The sequence below is a fragment of the Macaca mulatta genome, chromosome 5 (genome assembly GCF_049350105.2).
Source record: "Macaca mulatta isolate MMU2019108-1 chromosome 5, T2T-MMU8v2.0, whole genome shotgun sequence".
Taxonomy (NCBI): domain Eukaryota; kingdom Metazoa; phylum Chordata; class Mammalia; order Primates; family Cercopithecidae; genus Macaca; species Macaca mulatta.
This window is the reverse complement of record NC_133410.1, coordinates 108,020,439-108,034,247: the sequence shown is the minus strand read 5'-3', so window position 1 is coordinate 108,034,247 and position 13,809 is coordinate 108,020,439. Positions and strand designations below refer to the sequence as shown.

Sequence of the window (13,809 nt, the reverse complement as noted above, 5' to 3'; positions counted from 1 at the left end):
TCGCCCGGCTAGTTTTTTTGTATTTTTTAGTAGAGACGGGGTTTCACCTTGTTAGCCAGGATGGTCTTGATCTCCTGACCTCGTGATCCACCCGTCTCAGCCTCCCAAAGTGCTGGGATTACAGGCCTGAGCCACCGTGCCCGGCCGTTTTTTGGCTTTTTAGTAATAGCCATTCTGACTGGTATGAGATGTTATCTCATGGTGGTTTTGATTTGCATTTCTCTGATGATTAGTGATACTGAGCACTTTTTTATATGTTTGTTGGCTGCTTGTATGTCTTCTTTTGAGAAGTATCTGTTCATAAAATGACTAACATTTTAAAAAATCAAATTTATTTAAATGTGGCTAAATTTTGAATTTTTTAATACATGTAATCAAATCATATTAAATACTTTTATTAAAAATGACATCATTGCCGGGCGTGGTGGCTCACGCCTGTAATCCCAGCACTTTGGGAGGCTGATGTGGGTGGATCACCTGAGGTCAGGAGTTTGAGACCAGCCTGGACAACATAGTGAAACTCTATCTCTACTAAAAATACAAAAATTAGCCGGGCGTGGTGGTGGGCACCTGTAATCCCAGCTACTAGGGAGGTGAGGCAGGAGAATCGCTTGAATCAGGGAGGCGGAGGTTGCAGTGAGCTGAGATCGCACCACTGCACTCCACCCTGGGTGACAGAGCAAGACTCCATCTCAAAAAAAAAAAAAAAAAAAAAAAAAAGACAACATTTGCAGTTCTAGTGCTTAATGTCTATCAAGCTGCCAATATAGAGAATTTGTATCATACTTTGAGCAGAGGTTCTAAAAACTTTTGGTTCATGATTCCTTTAAACTACAAAAATTATTGAGAACTCCAAATAGCCTTTGGAGTATGGAATACATGGAATACTTTATCAATATTTACATCTTAGAATTAATACTGGGAAGTTCTTAAAAAAAGAATACATTAATACAGACACCATTAGCTTTCAGAGTAATAATGACATAGTGTGTCTTACAGCCTCTAAACAACTCCACTGTATACCTATGAAAGCAGAGAAAGAAAAAGGCAAATAGTGTCCTAAGAAAACATAGTTTGATCTCACAGACCCTAAAAGGCTCTGGGGACTTGAGGAGTCCCTAGAACCACCAAGCTAGAACCACATGCTACACATTTAGGAACAATATAAATTGTTTAATACTGCAACATGACCTTTGTCCTCATGTGCCACTGTTGCAAATACTGTGCTAATCTGTGAATACTTTTGCATCCACCAAATGGAATCTGAAAAGAAGCAAGAAAATGGGCACTCACCACTACTACTAAATGATACTTCATTATGCAAGAATCTACCGCATTAGAGCTATCTAACAGATGGCTCTGACAAGTTAATTTGTCTTTTCTCTTACTTAAGTACTTCCTCCACTTTCCCTGGGGACCCTAAGTGGTGTTAGATCCCAGAGCTGTGCCAGCTCTCATCATCATATTCCAAATGCTACTTTCTGGGTCTTCTCAGCCCCAGCCAGTAACTTTCCAGTATCTTCTAATTTGAAATTCAGTTATATTCCCCCTTGCTCAGTGTTTTCTACCTCCCCCTCTTTCTGGTGCCTATCCTAAACTCCTGGAGGCTTATGGAAAATCCCAGTGAAGCCACCACAGGAGGAAAATGGGTCCACTCTGGTCTCCTATCACAGCCCTCACCCCACCCAGGTCACCTGGGCCAGCCTTGTTCTTGGTACACACAGCCCATGGTGCTTGCTCCTAAAGATAGTGAGAGCCCATCTTCAATTGAGTGTCAATTCTGCTCCCACTTAGCACCATGGAGCTGAGGATGCCAAGACTGCAGCTGTAACTTTCTCCCATCACTGACATGGGTCTCGTAACCCAGGTCTTTTGCTGCTCAGACCTTCACTTTGACCCGGGCAATCCTGGAGCAGAACTGCTCCTCTCTTTCTCTCTCAGTTACCTGCAAAATGTTCTGGGGCACTTGGAAGCCATTGGAAACATGGGGGCAGCTATTGGCCCTCTGGTGGTTAGATCTTCCATGCCATTTTCCTGTTGGCCTTCCCCAAACAGACATCAAATCTCCAGATGAAGAACAGGACACGAGTTCTCTCTGCCTTGGATCTCTTCATGTTTCATGGGGCATCTGGTCGCTCTTCCCCAAGGATGTATTTCAGGGTGTAGAAGCATAGTACAGGGACTTCATGCTATACTTTATAATTTTCCTTGACTGCAAAGTCTTCTCCCTGTCTCTGGTTCAAAGCTCTTTATCGGTCATGATGGCAGAGCGGATGAGGTACCTGCTGTGTATATTCACATACCCCTTGTAATCTCTCCAGTTTTATGCCGGAGCCCTTAGTGTTTTCCCTACACAACTAAGGTTGTTTTTTCCTTTGCATCTCTATTCTGTTTCTATCCAGTCTCCACTGGAGCAAACGTAAGCACCATGTCTCTGGGCCCGACCAGAGTGGTCAAGGGGATGAACATCGGCTACCACATTATGATCTGCTGCCTACACTTTACTCACTAGATTTTGTGCTCTTTTCATCTTTTTTTTTTTTTTTTTTGGTAAAGGTAATATATTTTCAGCTGGTTATTGCTTATTCATGAACATAGATCCTTTGTGGTTTGCAATACAGTCATTAAGATCGTTGTACTGTTCGGCTCCCTTGCAGTCACAGGAATGGATTTCATGCTGAAATAGGACCATGAGCCCAAGTGCTGGTTGAGGCCCACTGGGCTGGGCCTTTTGGCCTGCCACTTAAAGAAGGCTTGCTATGGCAAGGATTTTCAGCTACCTGTCTCGTCTCCCCACAATCCTTCCCTGCTTCCTTGTCCTCGTCAATTTGCAATTGCTCCCTCCGGAGCTTGGCTACTTTCCCTAAGGCTTTTTCAAAGGGCCTCTTATGTGCACATCCTCCTAGCTTTTCACGCTGAGGATTACTTCAAAGGCTCAGCAGCCATGGGAAGGGAAGAATGACAATAAAATAAATCCCAACAGCAGAAAGGTTTGCTTTGGCCACTGCTTGATTGTTCTGTAGGTGGGAGGTGCCTGCTCCGACCTCTGCAGCTCACTGGTCCTCACAGCTCATTACAGATGTTTTCCTTTGGTCTGGTTTCTTACTGTCCCTTCTGAGGCTCTGAGCCCCTACTTCTAGAAGGCTTATGTAAATTTCCCCAGGCCTCAGCTGCTCCTTCTTCCACTGATCCCTTTATCTGTTGCCAAGAGTGATTCTCCTAATCTTGCTCTGAGCCTCCATGTCTCCACTCAGGAGGAGAGAGGCTCAAACACTCAGAAGGTGGGGCACTCCGCTATTTGGCGCTGCAATTTATTTCAAGGCCACTGGGCAGGGCTAGAGTGAATGACTGAAATACTAGCCTATCAGAAAACTGGCCTATCAGAGAGCCTGCCCATCCAGAGTGCTCAGAAAACACTTGTGGGCCTCGATCTAAATCCTGAAAGCCTACCTCCAGTATTGTTGCTTTGTGCAGGGGTTGCCAATTAAAAATAAAAAGTAAAACATTGTGTGAACGAAACCAATCACCGGCTGAATTCACCTGACTGATCCGCAGTTTAGGACCCTGGCAGACTTGCCTGAACTAGGAATTCTTGACCCTATTTAAATAATGAGGGCCTTCTCTTGTAGTGTTTGTTTGCTTTTGAAAAAGCCTGAGCCGTAAAGTCCAGGAATCAGGCCCCACAGCTGCCAGATAAATGTCTGCTTAGACATCCACGGGGATGTCTGTCCTTCAGCTGAACATGGAGGTCTGACTAAGTGAAATATTAAATCCTTCTCTTGACGAAAGGAGGCCCAGAAAGCCTCCTTCTTTCCTTGCAGACGAGGCAGGACCCTACTGACTGGATGGCTCTTTTGCTGCTACTACTATCAAGTGAAAAGGCAGGACACCCATTGGTCTTTTCGGTTCTTTCCAGAGGTTCCATATTCTAAAAGGATCCCTTGACTTGCCTCCCACGGCTGCTGCCTTTCCCTTCCCCACTGACTCACCCACACCATGAAATGTCAGTACAGCTGGACAAACACAGAGTGCCCAAGTTAAAGCAACAAAGACCTTTCCTGGGGCCTCAAGCATGTTGATGATGAGAGATTGTTTCCTAAAAGAAAACAGTCCCACAGAGCCTATGCCACCTGCTATCAGACACTTCTTGCCTGTGTGATATAATTCGAGGGTTGGGCTGGGCACGGTGACTCACGCCTATAATCCCAACACTTTGGGAGGCTGAGGCAGGAGAATCATTTCAGTCCAGGAGACCAGCCTAGGTAACAAAGCGAGGCCCTGTCTCTACCAAAGAATAAAAAATAAAAAATTAGCCAGGCACAGTGGCAGGTGGCAGGAGGTTGAGGAGAGAGGATTGTGGGAGCCCGGGAGTTTGAGGTAGCTGTGAGCCATAATGGTGCCACTGCACTCCAGCCTGGGTGACAGAACAATACCCTGTCTTGCAAAAGAATTTTTAAAACTGAGAGCAGTCTTTTATGATGCGTTCTCTAAATTGCTCTGAATTGTTTAGGAGGTAAATTGTTTTAGTTTTGTGTTTTGTTTGCACTAAGCTAAGTACTAGGACAATAAGTGACCCGTGTGAAGTTCCGACCATGCAAAATTAGATCAAGACATGGACTCATCTGGCAATTTCCAGGAGTCCTGATCATGTGTGTGCAGGCGTGCATGCAAGCGCACTAAGAACCCATTGGAAATATAATGAGAGGTGAAAATTACACTCACCAAATTCATCTCAGGGAAAGTACTGCCTGTGGTTCAAAGGAATAAAGCTCTTATATAGCCACTTGGATTGAGAATTAGAATCTCTAAGAGGCACGCTTGAATAAAAATAGTTGGTCAACTAACTACGGTCTAAGGAAGATGAGTGCAATTAACACTAAGCTTCTGTTTCCCTTAGTGAGGCACGGCTAAGGCAGGATTGCTGGGTCAACAGAGGAGATGCTGAGTCCTGGCATCCATGTCCTGCTCCACCCATCTGCCAGAGCATCTGTCATCTCTTGCAAACATTAAGCTGAAAATCCTAGAATATTTTTAAAATATTAATTTGAAATAGTGTCAAAATGTTAGCTTGCCAAGGAGCTCGCACATGTTGGCTGAGACCCTGGACTTCAGGAGTCTGACATCTTGGAGATTTGACTGGTTCATATTATGGAGGCAGCACTGCTCATCTGGAGAGTTTTTAAAACTAGGTGATTTGAGTGTGTCCTGGTTCCAGAGCGCCCTCTTGGGGAGTGGATAGTAGATTGGGAGATCTCAGAGAATATATACTTTAGGGATAAAAGAGGAAACAGGACATATGTGCAGTTACTCAGTCAATTTTTACAGGTCATTGCATCTAATGGTAGTAAAACCCTAGTTCTGCTACCACTGGTGTAAAAGTAGGTAGCTGGGCAGACATGAGCAGGGTAGGAGAGGTCGCCACAAGGAATGTCAGGTGACCATCAGGTGATGCTCAAGTGGTTGTTAACTGTCACTCTAAAATAATAATTGGACACAGCCGGCACCAGAGCAAGGCAGGCTCCCAATAGATAGAAAACATCTGAAGTGGGCGATCAGCGGCTTCCTGATAAGATCTCAGGAACTGGGTAAGTGGACTCAAGCATGTGCCCTAAAAGGCAAAATGGTGGTGCTTAACTGGTATATGACCTTCTTCTAAGAACATTCGGCTGGTGTATTAGTTCATTGTCATGCTGCTATGAAGAAATACCCAAGACTGGGTAATTTATAAACAAAAGAGATTTAATTGACTCACAGTTCCACATTCCTGGGGAGGCCTCAGGAAACTTACAATCATGCTAGAAGGGAAAGGAAACACATCCTTCTTCACAGGGTAGCAGGAGAGAGAAATGCTGGCAGGGGAAAACCAGACGCTGATAAAATCATTGGATCTCATGAGAACTCACTATCATGAGAACAGGATGGGGGTAACCACCTCCATGATTCAAGTACCTCCCACTGGGCCCCTCCCATGACACATGGGGATTATGGGAACTACAATTCAAGATGAGATTTGGGTGGGGACACAGCCAAGCCATATGAACTGGTAAGGAAAAAACACCTCAAATGAACATGCACAAAACTTCGGTAAGCGCACTGCACATGTAGCCCCTGCTAAGTCCTGGCAGGCCACCACATGCAGACAGCCTGCCCCAAGGAGAAAATCAAGGGAGGAGAGACACAAACCCTGGAACCATGCCAATGTATAAAACCCCAAGTGAAGGGCTGAAAGCGCACTTGGATCTTTCAAGTTGCCTGCTTGGCACTCTTCCAAGTATACTTTACTTCCTTTGGTTCCTGCTCTAAAACTTGCCTTGGTCTCTCACTCCACCTTATACCCTTCCAGTGAATTCTTTCCTCTGAGGAGGCAAGAATCGAGTTGCTGCAAACCCATACGGATTCACTGCTGCTAACACTGGCACCATCTCGTTCTCACCAAGACCCACCTGAGATGAGTTGACTCCACATAAAGAGTCTCTGGGCCCCACACCTGAAGCTCCCATCAGTAGGAATTAGAAAGGCAGGTGACCGTACTATAGGTGAATGCACAAGGTGGAGGAGAAAGGGCCTGGGGAATGAAACGATTTTTCAGAGATCCTGGAGAGGCATCTGGACCATGGGTAAGGCCGTCGCAGAGAGGCTGAATATGATGGACCTCCTCTGTACCCAGAAGCTATGGTCTGAACATTTGTGTCCTCTCACCCACAATCTATTATTGAAACCTAATCACCAAAGCAATAGTATCAAGAGGTGAGGGCTTTAGGAGGTGATTAGGTCATGAGGGCAGAACCACATGAATGGGATTAATGCTCTTATAAGAGAAGCTAGAGGGAACTTAGTCTGCCCCTTCCGCCACGTGAAGACGAAGCTGGAATGCATCATCTATAAGGAAGGGGCCCTCACGGGACACCGAATCTGCTGGAGCCTTGGTGTCAGAATTTCCAGCCTTCAGAACTGTGAGCAATAAGTTTCTACTGTTTATAAATGACTAGTCTAAGGTATTTTTGTTAGAGGAGCCCTAATGGAAGAAGATAGAGCTATTTGGTTGAAGTCTCTTGACCTAGAATGTAGCCATAAAAGAGCCGCAAAAACCTCTTTAGGTCAAATCCATGAATTCTACCCCACGTGGTTTGCCATCCCAAGCACCTAGCTCTACCCTGTAAGTCATTATTTATGTGCCCATCTTCTCTATTAGCACAGGTTCTCATTTTGTTTGCCCTGTCTTTCAGGAAAGGATAAGCTTCTTCCTTAAGTCTCAGGCTCAGAGTAGAGCTCCATGCACAGTGAGGGCTCGGGGAATGCTAGAAGCCTATTATTCACAACAAACATGGTCTTGTAACTTCTCTACAGCTTATCCCACATCCCTTCCACAGTGGAAGACCCTTTTGGGCTTTACTTGAAGTTTTCACTAAAATGAAAAGCAAATGTGGTTTATTACAGTTGGTCTTTGTTTAGGCAAAATGAAGTACATTTTATCATAATTAAAATGGAAAATTTGAAGTCACCCTTAGACACTTTTAAAATAAGGGACTGTGCATGTCTGTGTGTGTGTGTGCTTGGTCCTCACTTAATGTCTCTAGTTGCTCATATGTTCTTGAACTCCAAATAAATATAAGGGCTATTATTTGATTTGGTCTGCATACGGAGTTGGGATTGTTCAATCTGGAAACATGAAGTCTAAGGGGCAATAGCCTGAGGAAAGTCATTGTTAAATAATAACTTTAAAAAGAAAACCGCCGGGCGCGGTGGCTCACGCCTGTAATCCCAGCACTTTGGGATGCTGAGGTGGGCGAATCACGAGGTCAGGAGATCAAGACCATCCTGGCTAACATGGTGAAACCCCGTCTCTACTAAAAATACAAAAAATTAGCCAGGGGTGGTGGCGGGCGCCTGTAGTCCCAGCTACTCGGGAGGCTGAGGCAGAAGAATGGTGTGAACCCGGGAGGCGGAGCTTGTAGTGAGCTGAGATCGCACCACTGCACTCCAGCTGAGGCAACAGAGCGAGACTGTGTCTCAAAAAAATAAATAAATAAATAAAAGAAAAGCAAAAACAGGCTGGGCACAGTGGCTCACACCTGTAATCCCAGCACTTTGGGAAGCCGAGGCGGGTAGATCATTTGAGGTCAGGAGTTTGAGACCAGCGTGGTCAACATGGCGAATCCCCATCTCTACTAAAAATCCAGAAAAAATTAGCCAGGCGTAGTGGTACAGACCTGTAATCCCAGCTACTAGGAAGGCTAGGCACAAGAATTGCTTGAACCTGGGAGGTGGAGGTTGTAGTGAGCCAATATCATGCTACTGCACTCCAGCCTGGGCAACAGAGATTTTTTTTTTTTTTTTTTTTTTTTTAAAGAGAAAAAGAAAAACAGCTTAGATTGCTGCATGAGAGATTTTTATATTAAAGAAAATCATTTAATGTTGGAATAGGTTACATCAAGAAGACATAGAATTTTCTCTAAGGATCACAAATAAATCTTGTAAGTTACTAGACAGTTTAGCACTGGTTCTAACTGAAGGAAAGAGGGACATCGTCCCCCACATTTTTAGCTGAAGAAAAGAATTCTGATCCTCTAGCTTTAATTTAGTATTTGATCTTCTATGCATTCATAACAAAGGGAAAACTGATTCTACTAGAAAAATCCTGCTTAATAATACATTTTCATGAGAAAAGACAGTGTGGACTAGTATAAAAAAATAATTTTAGGCTGGGCGAGGTGGCTCACACATGTAATCCCAGCACTTTGGGAGGCTGAGGCAGGCAGATCACCTGAGGTTGGAAGTTTGAGAAGAGCCTGGGCAACATGATGAAACCTCATCTCTACTAAAAATACAAAAGAATTAGCGGGGTGTGATGGCATAGGTCTGTAATCCCAGCTACTCAGGAGGTTGAGGCACAAGAATCATTTGAACTCGGGAGGTGGAGGTTGCAGTGAGCAGAGATCGCGCCACTGCACTCTAGCCTGGATGTCAGAGTGAGACTCCATCAAGTAAATAAATGAATAAATGAATACATAAATGCATGTGTAATTTATGTATTACATTGAGATCAAATTTTTAAAAACTTGTGGAAAAGAATATACCTCAGCATCCTTTAAACACTTGAAAATAATCCACAATAATCTTTTAGGGTTTTTTGTTTTTGTTTTTGTTTTTGAGAGGGAGTCTCACTCTGTGGTCAGGCTGGAGTGCAGAGACGCAATCTCGGCTCACTGCAACCTCTTCCTCCCAGGTTCAAGTGATTCTCTTGCCTCAGCCTCCCGAGTAGCTGAGACTACAGGTGCCCGCCACCACACCAGGCTAGTTTTTTGTGTTTTTAGCAGAGATGGGGTTTCACTGTGTTAGCCAGGATGGTCTCGATCTCCTGACCTTGTGATCCGCCCACCTCAGCCTCTTAAAGTGCTGGGATTACAGGCACAAACCACCACGCCCAGTCACAAGTTTTACCATTTATTTCTAGTTCATAGTTTAAAAAGTTACAACTGCTGTTGATTAAACATATATACACATAAAAATACAAGATAAAACACTAGGGAAAATCTTTGCAACATATGTGAAAAATGCCTATTAAAATATATAAATGGTCTTTCAAATTTTTACTTTTTTATTTATTTTTTACTAGGCAATGAACTTTATTAACCTTTGTTTCAAACTATTTCCCAGCTTGTTGAGCTTAACTAGCTAAAAAGAATGATTATGTATAAGTGAAAACTGAAAAGAGATACAGTGTCCAAGGATGTTGGGCTTAAAAATATTAGAGATCTAGATTTTATCAGATCCATGAACAAAAATTTCTTAAGAAGTCATAATAGAAAATAGCAGCTTCCAGTAACTTCAAGTTTTATCTTCTTCAGAAGTCGATTCAGTTCAGCTTGCCTCATTCTTGGAAGCCTCATCAAAATTCTCCACAATTCTGGAACTCCATCATCATCATCCTCTCCAGTAGCAAGTGGTGCTTTTCCATCCACACGTTGTTTGGGCAGAGCTTCAGCCGGTCTCCTTAAACTAGTCAGACTGTCTGCACCAAGCCGGCTTAAGAGGCTGGGTAGCATTTCTGTCACCTGCTTTGCCTCAGCATGGCCTGTAATGGTGAAAGTGTCTGCTGCCATGCCTGAAATTTAGGGTTGTTAAAGTGGATTACTGTTCCTTGCTTTGTAAGCACATTCACCTTTTCAATACCAGAGATACTGTTTACCTGTAACTTCTTTAAGAAGAATTGAAGTGTTTTGTTTTGTTTTGTTTTATCATCAGCTGTGGCTGTTCTGTGAACCACCTTCTTTCTGCTTTCTGTGAGCAGTTCCTTTCCCACCAGTGCACACTTGTGCCTGCAGTTTGAGGTTTTCCTGGTTCATGATCGTTTCTTTCATCTTGTTGGAGCAGATAAGGGGCTGCTAGGGGGACTAGGGTTGGTGCTCAGGTATCTGGGGTGGACCAGCTGAGATTAGGCACACACACTCGGGGATGCGAGATGGCAGCTAGAGGGAGGATCTTTCAGATTTATAAGGAAAGAAGGAACTTACCAACCAGAAAATGGACAAAAGGCATAAATGGACAGTTCTCAGAGAAAGAATGTCAAAGGATGAATAAAAATATGAAAAAATGTTCAGCCTCACTATTTATAAAAATTTGTTCCTTTACAAAGGCATAATTGACAAATACAAATTATATATGGTGTGATATTTTGATATATGTATACATTGTGAAATGATTAAGTCAAGCTAATTAACATACCTATCACCTCTTATACCTTTTTTGTGGTGAGAACATTTAAGATCTACTCTCAGCAATTTTCAAGTATATAATACATTATTATTATCATCATCATGCTGTACAATAGATCTCCAAAACTTATTCATCCTGTCTAACCAAAACTACGTACCCTTTAGCCAACATCCTTCTCACTCTTCTACCTGACCTCCAGCCCTTGGAAACTATTGTTCTACTCTCTGCTTTTACAAGTTTGTTTTTTGAGTGAGATCATGTTCTTTGTGGGAACACGCATGGAGCTGGAGGCCATTAGCCTTAGCAAACTAACACAGGAACAGAAAACCAAATGCTGCGTGTTCTCAGTAGGAGCTAAATGATGAGAACTCATAAACACAAAGAAGGAAACAACAGACACTGGGGCCTACTTGAGGGCGGAGGGTGGGAGGAGGGAGAGGAGCAGAAAAAATGACTATTGGATACGAGGCTTAGTAACTGGATGATGAAATAATCTGTACAACAAACTCCCATCACACGAGTTTACCTGTATAACAAACCTGCACATGTGGCCCCAACCTAAGATAAAATTAAAAAAAAAAAAAGCACACTGCAATTCAAGACTCACTTCTCAAAAGAAAAAAAAAAGCCACGTTCTAAGGGAAGCTCAGACTTTCAGACTCTGTTCCTGGTTGTAATCAAATTATCTTTGTCTATAAACAAAACACCTTCTCCAGGGGAAGCTATAGATAGATCATATCATCACCGGTATGTCTCCAACTTTAACGATCAGTTGTTTCCATTCCTTAAAAAGCTTGCTTTTTTTAAGGAGTGAGATTATGCAGTATTTGTCTTTCTGGTTTATTTCCCTTGTCACCTGTTTATCACAATCAGATTTCTGAATCAGATTCCATTGTATATATATCATATTTTCTTCAGTCATCTGTTGATGGACACTTAGGTTGTTTCCACTTCTTGGCTGTTGTGAATAGTGCTGCAATAAACATGGGAGTGCAGAGATCTCTTTGATACACTGACTTCATTTCATTTGGGTATATACATAGAAGCGACATTGCTGGATCACATGGTAGTTCTATTTTTAATTTTTTTTTATTATACTTTAAGTTCTGGAATACATGTGCAGAACGTGCGGGTTTGTTACATAGTATACACGTGCCATGGTGGTTTGCAACACCCATTAACCCATCTACATTAGGTATTTCTCCTAATGCTATCCCTCCCCTGAGCCCCCACCCCCCGACAGGCCCTGTGTGTGATGTTCCCTTCCCTGTGTCCATGTGTTCTCCTTTTTCAGCTCCCACTTATGAGTGAGAGCATGTGTATGGTTTTCTGTTCCTGTGTTAGTTTGCTAAGAATGATGGTTTCCAGCTTCATCCATGTGCCTGCAAAGGACATGAATTCATCCTTTTTTATGGCTGCGTAGTATTCCATGGTATATATGTGCCACATTTTCTTTATCTTTTTAATTTTTAAAGAACATACTGTTTTTCTATAATGGATGTACTAATTTGCATTTCTACCAGCAGTGTACAAGAGCTCCCTTTTCTCCACATCCTTTTTAACACTTGTTGTTAATAGCCATTCTAACAGATATGAGGCAACATCTTATTGTGCTTTCTGTTGCATTTCCCTGGTCATTCTTTTTTTTTTTTTTTTTTTTTTTTTTGAGACGGAGTCTCGCTCTGTCGCCCAGGCTGGAGTGCAGTGGCCGGATCTCAGCTCACTGCAAGCTCCACCTCCCGGGTTTACGCCATTCTCCTGCCTCAGCCTCCCGAGTAGCTGGGACTATAGGCGCCTGCCACCTCGCCCGGCTATTTTTTTGTATTTTTTAGTAGAGACGGGGTTTCATCGTGTTAGCCAGGATGGTCTCGATCTCCTGACCTCGTGATCCACCCGTCTCGGCCTCCCAAAGTGCTGGGATTACAGGCTTGAGCCACCGTGCCCGGCCTCCCTGGTCATTCTTAATGTTGAGCATTTTTTCAAATACCTGCTGGCCATTTGTATGTCGTCTTGTGAGAAATATCTATTGTCTTAGTCTATTCTCTGTTGCTACAACAGAATACCACAAACTGGGTAAATTATAAACAATATAAGTTTGCTTGGCTCATGGTTCTGCAGGCTAACAAATCTAAGAGCATGCTGCTGGCATTTGATGAGGGCTTTGTGCTGCAATATCCATGGTGAAACAGCAGAAGATAGAAGCAAGCACACAAGACTGAGAAAGCAAGAGGGGCCAGGCTCACTTTTATAACAACCTGCTCTCTTGATAATTGACTTACTCCCGTGACTACACTAATTCATTCATGAGGCTCTGTCATTATACCAGTCACCTTCATTGTGTCCCATCTCTCAACACTGTTGCATAGGGGATTACGTTTTCAACATGTGAATTTTGGGGGACACATTAAAACAGAGTATTTATTCAGGTCCTTTGACCATTGTTTTAATTGAGTTGTTTTCTTGCTCTTGAATTGTTTGAGTTTCTTATATATTTTTTATATTAACCCCTTATCAGATGTATTGTTTGCAAATATTTTCTTCAATTCTGTAGGACTTTTTTTCACTCTGTTGATCATTTCCTTAGCTATGCAGGAGTTGTTGGTTTTTTTTCTTCATTTGATGCAATCCCATTTGTCCTTTTTGGCTGTGTTTTCTGTGCTTTTGGAGCCATATCTAAAAAATCTTTGCCCAGACCAATGTCAAGAAGCTTTGTCTCCATATTGGTTTCTAGTAGTTTTACAGTTTCAGGTCTTACATTTAAGTCTTTAATCTGTTTTGAGTTGATTTTTATATATGGTGTGAGATAATGGTTCAGTTTTATTCTACTGCCTGTGGATACCTAGTTTTCACAACACTACTTACTGAAGAGACAGTCCTTTCCCCATTGTGTGTTCTTACTATCTTTGCCAAAGGTCAATTGACCGTAAATGTGTGGATTTATTTCTGGGTTCTCCATTCTATTCCATTGGTCTATGGGTCTGTTTTTATGCCAGTAGCATGCTGTTTTGATTCTTATCTCTTTGTAGTATATTTTGAAGTCAGGGAGTGAGATGTTTTCAGCTTTACTCTTTTTTCTCCAGATTGGTTTGGCTC

General features: G+C 42.7%; 1 pseudogene; it reads right to left on the bottom strand.

The window, feature by feature from the left end:
- Positions 1–9,861: 9,861 nt before the first annotated feature.
- Positions 9,862–10,361, bottom strand: LOC706651 (transcription factor BTF3 pseudogene; annotated as a pseudogene).
- Between the last annotated feature and the right edge of the window lie 3,448 nt (positions 10,362–13,809).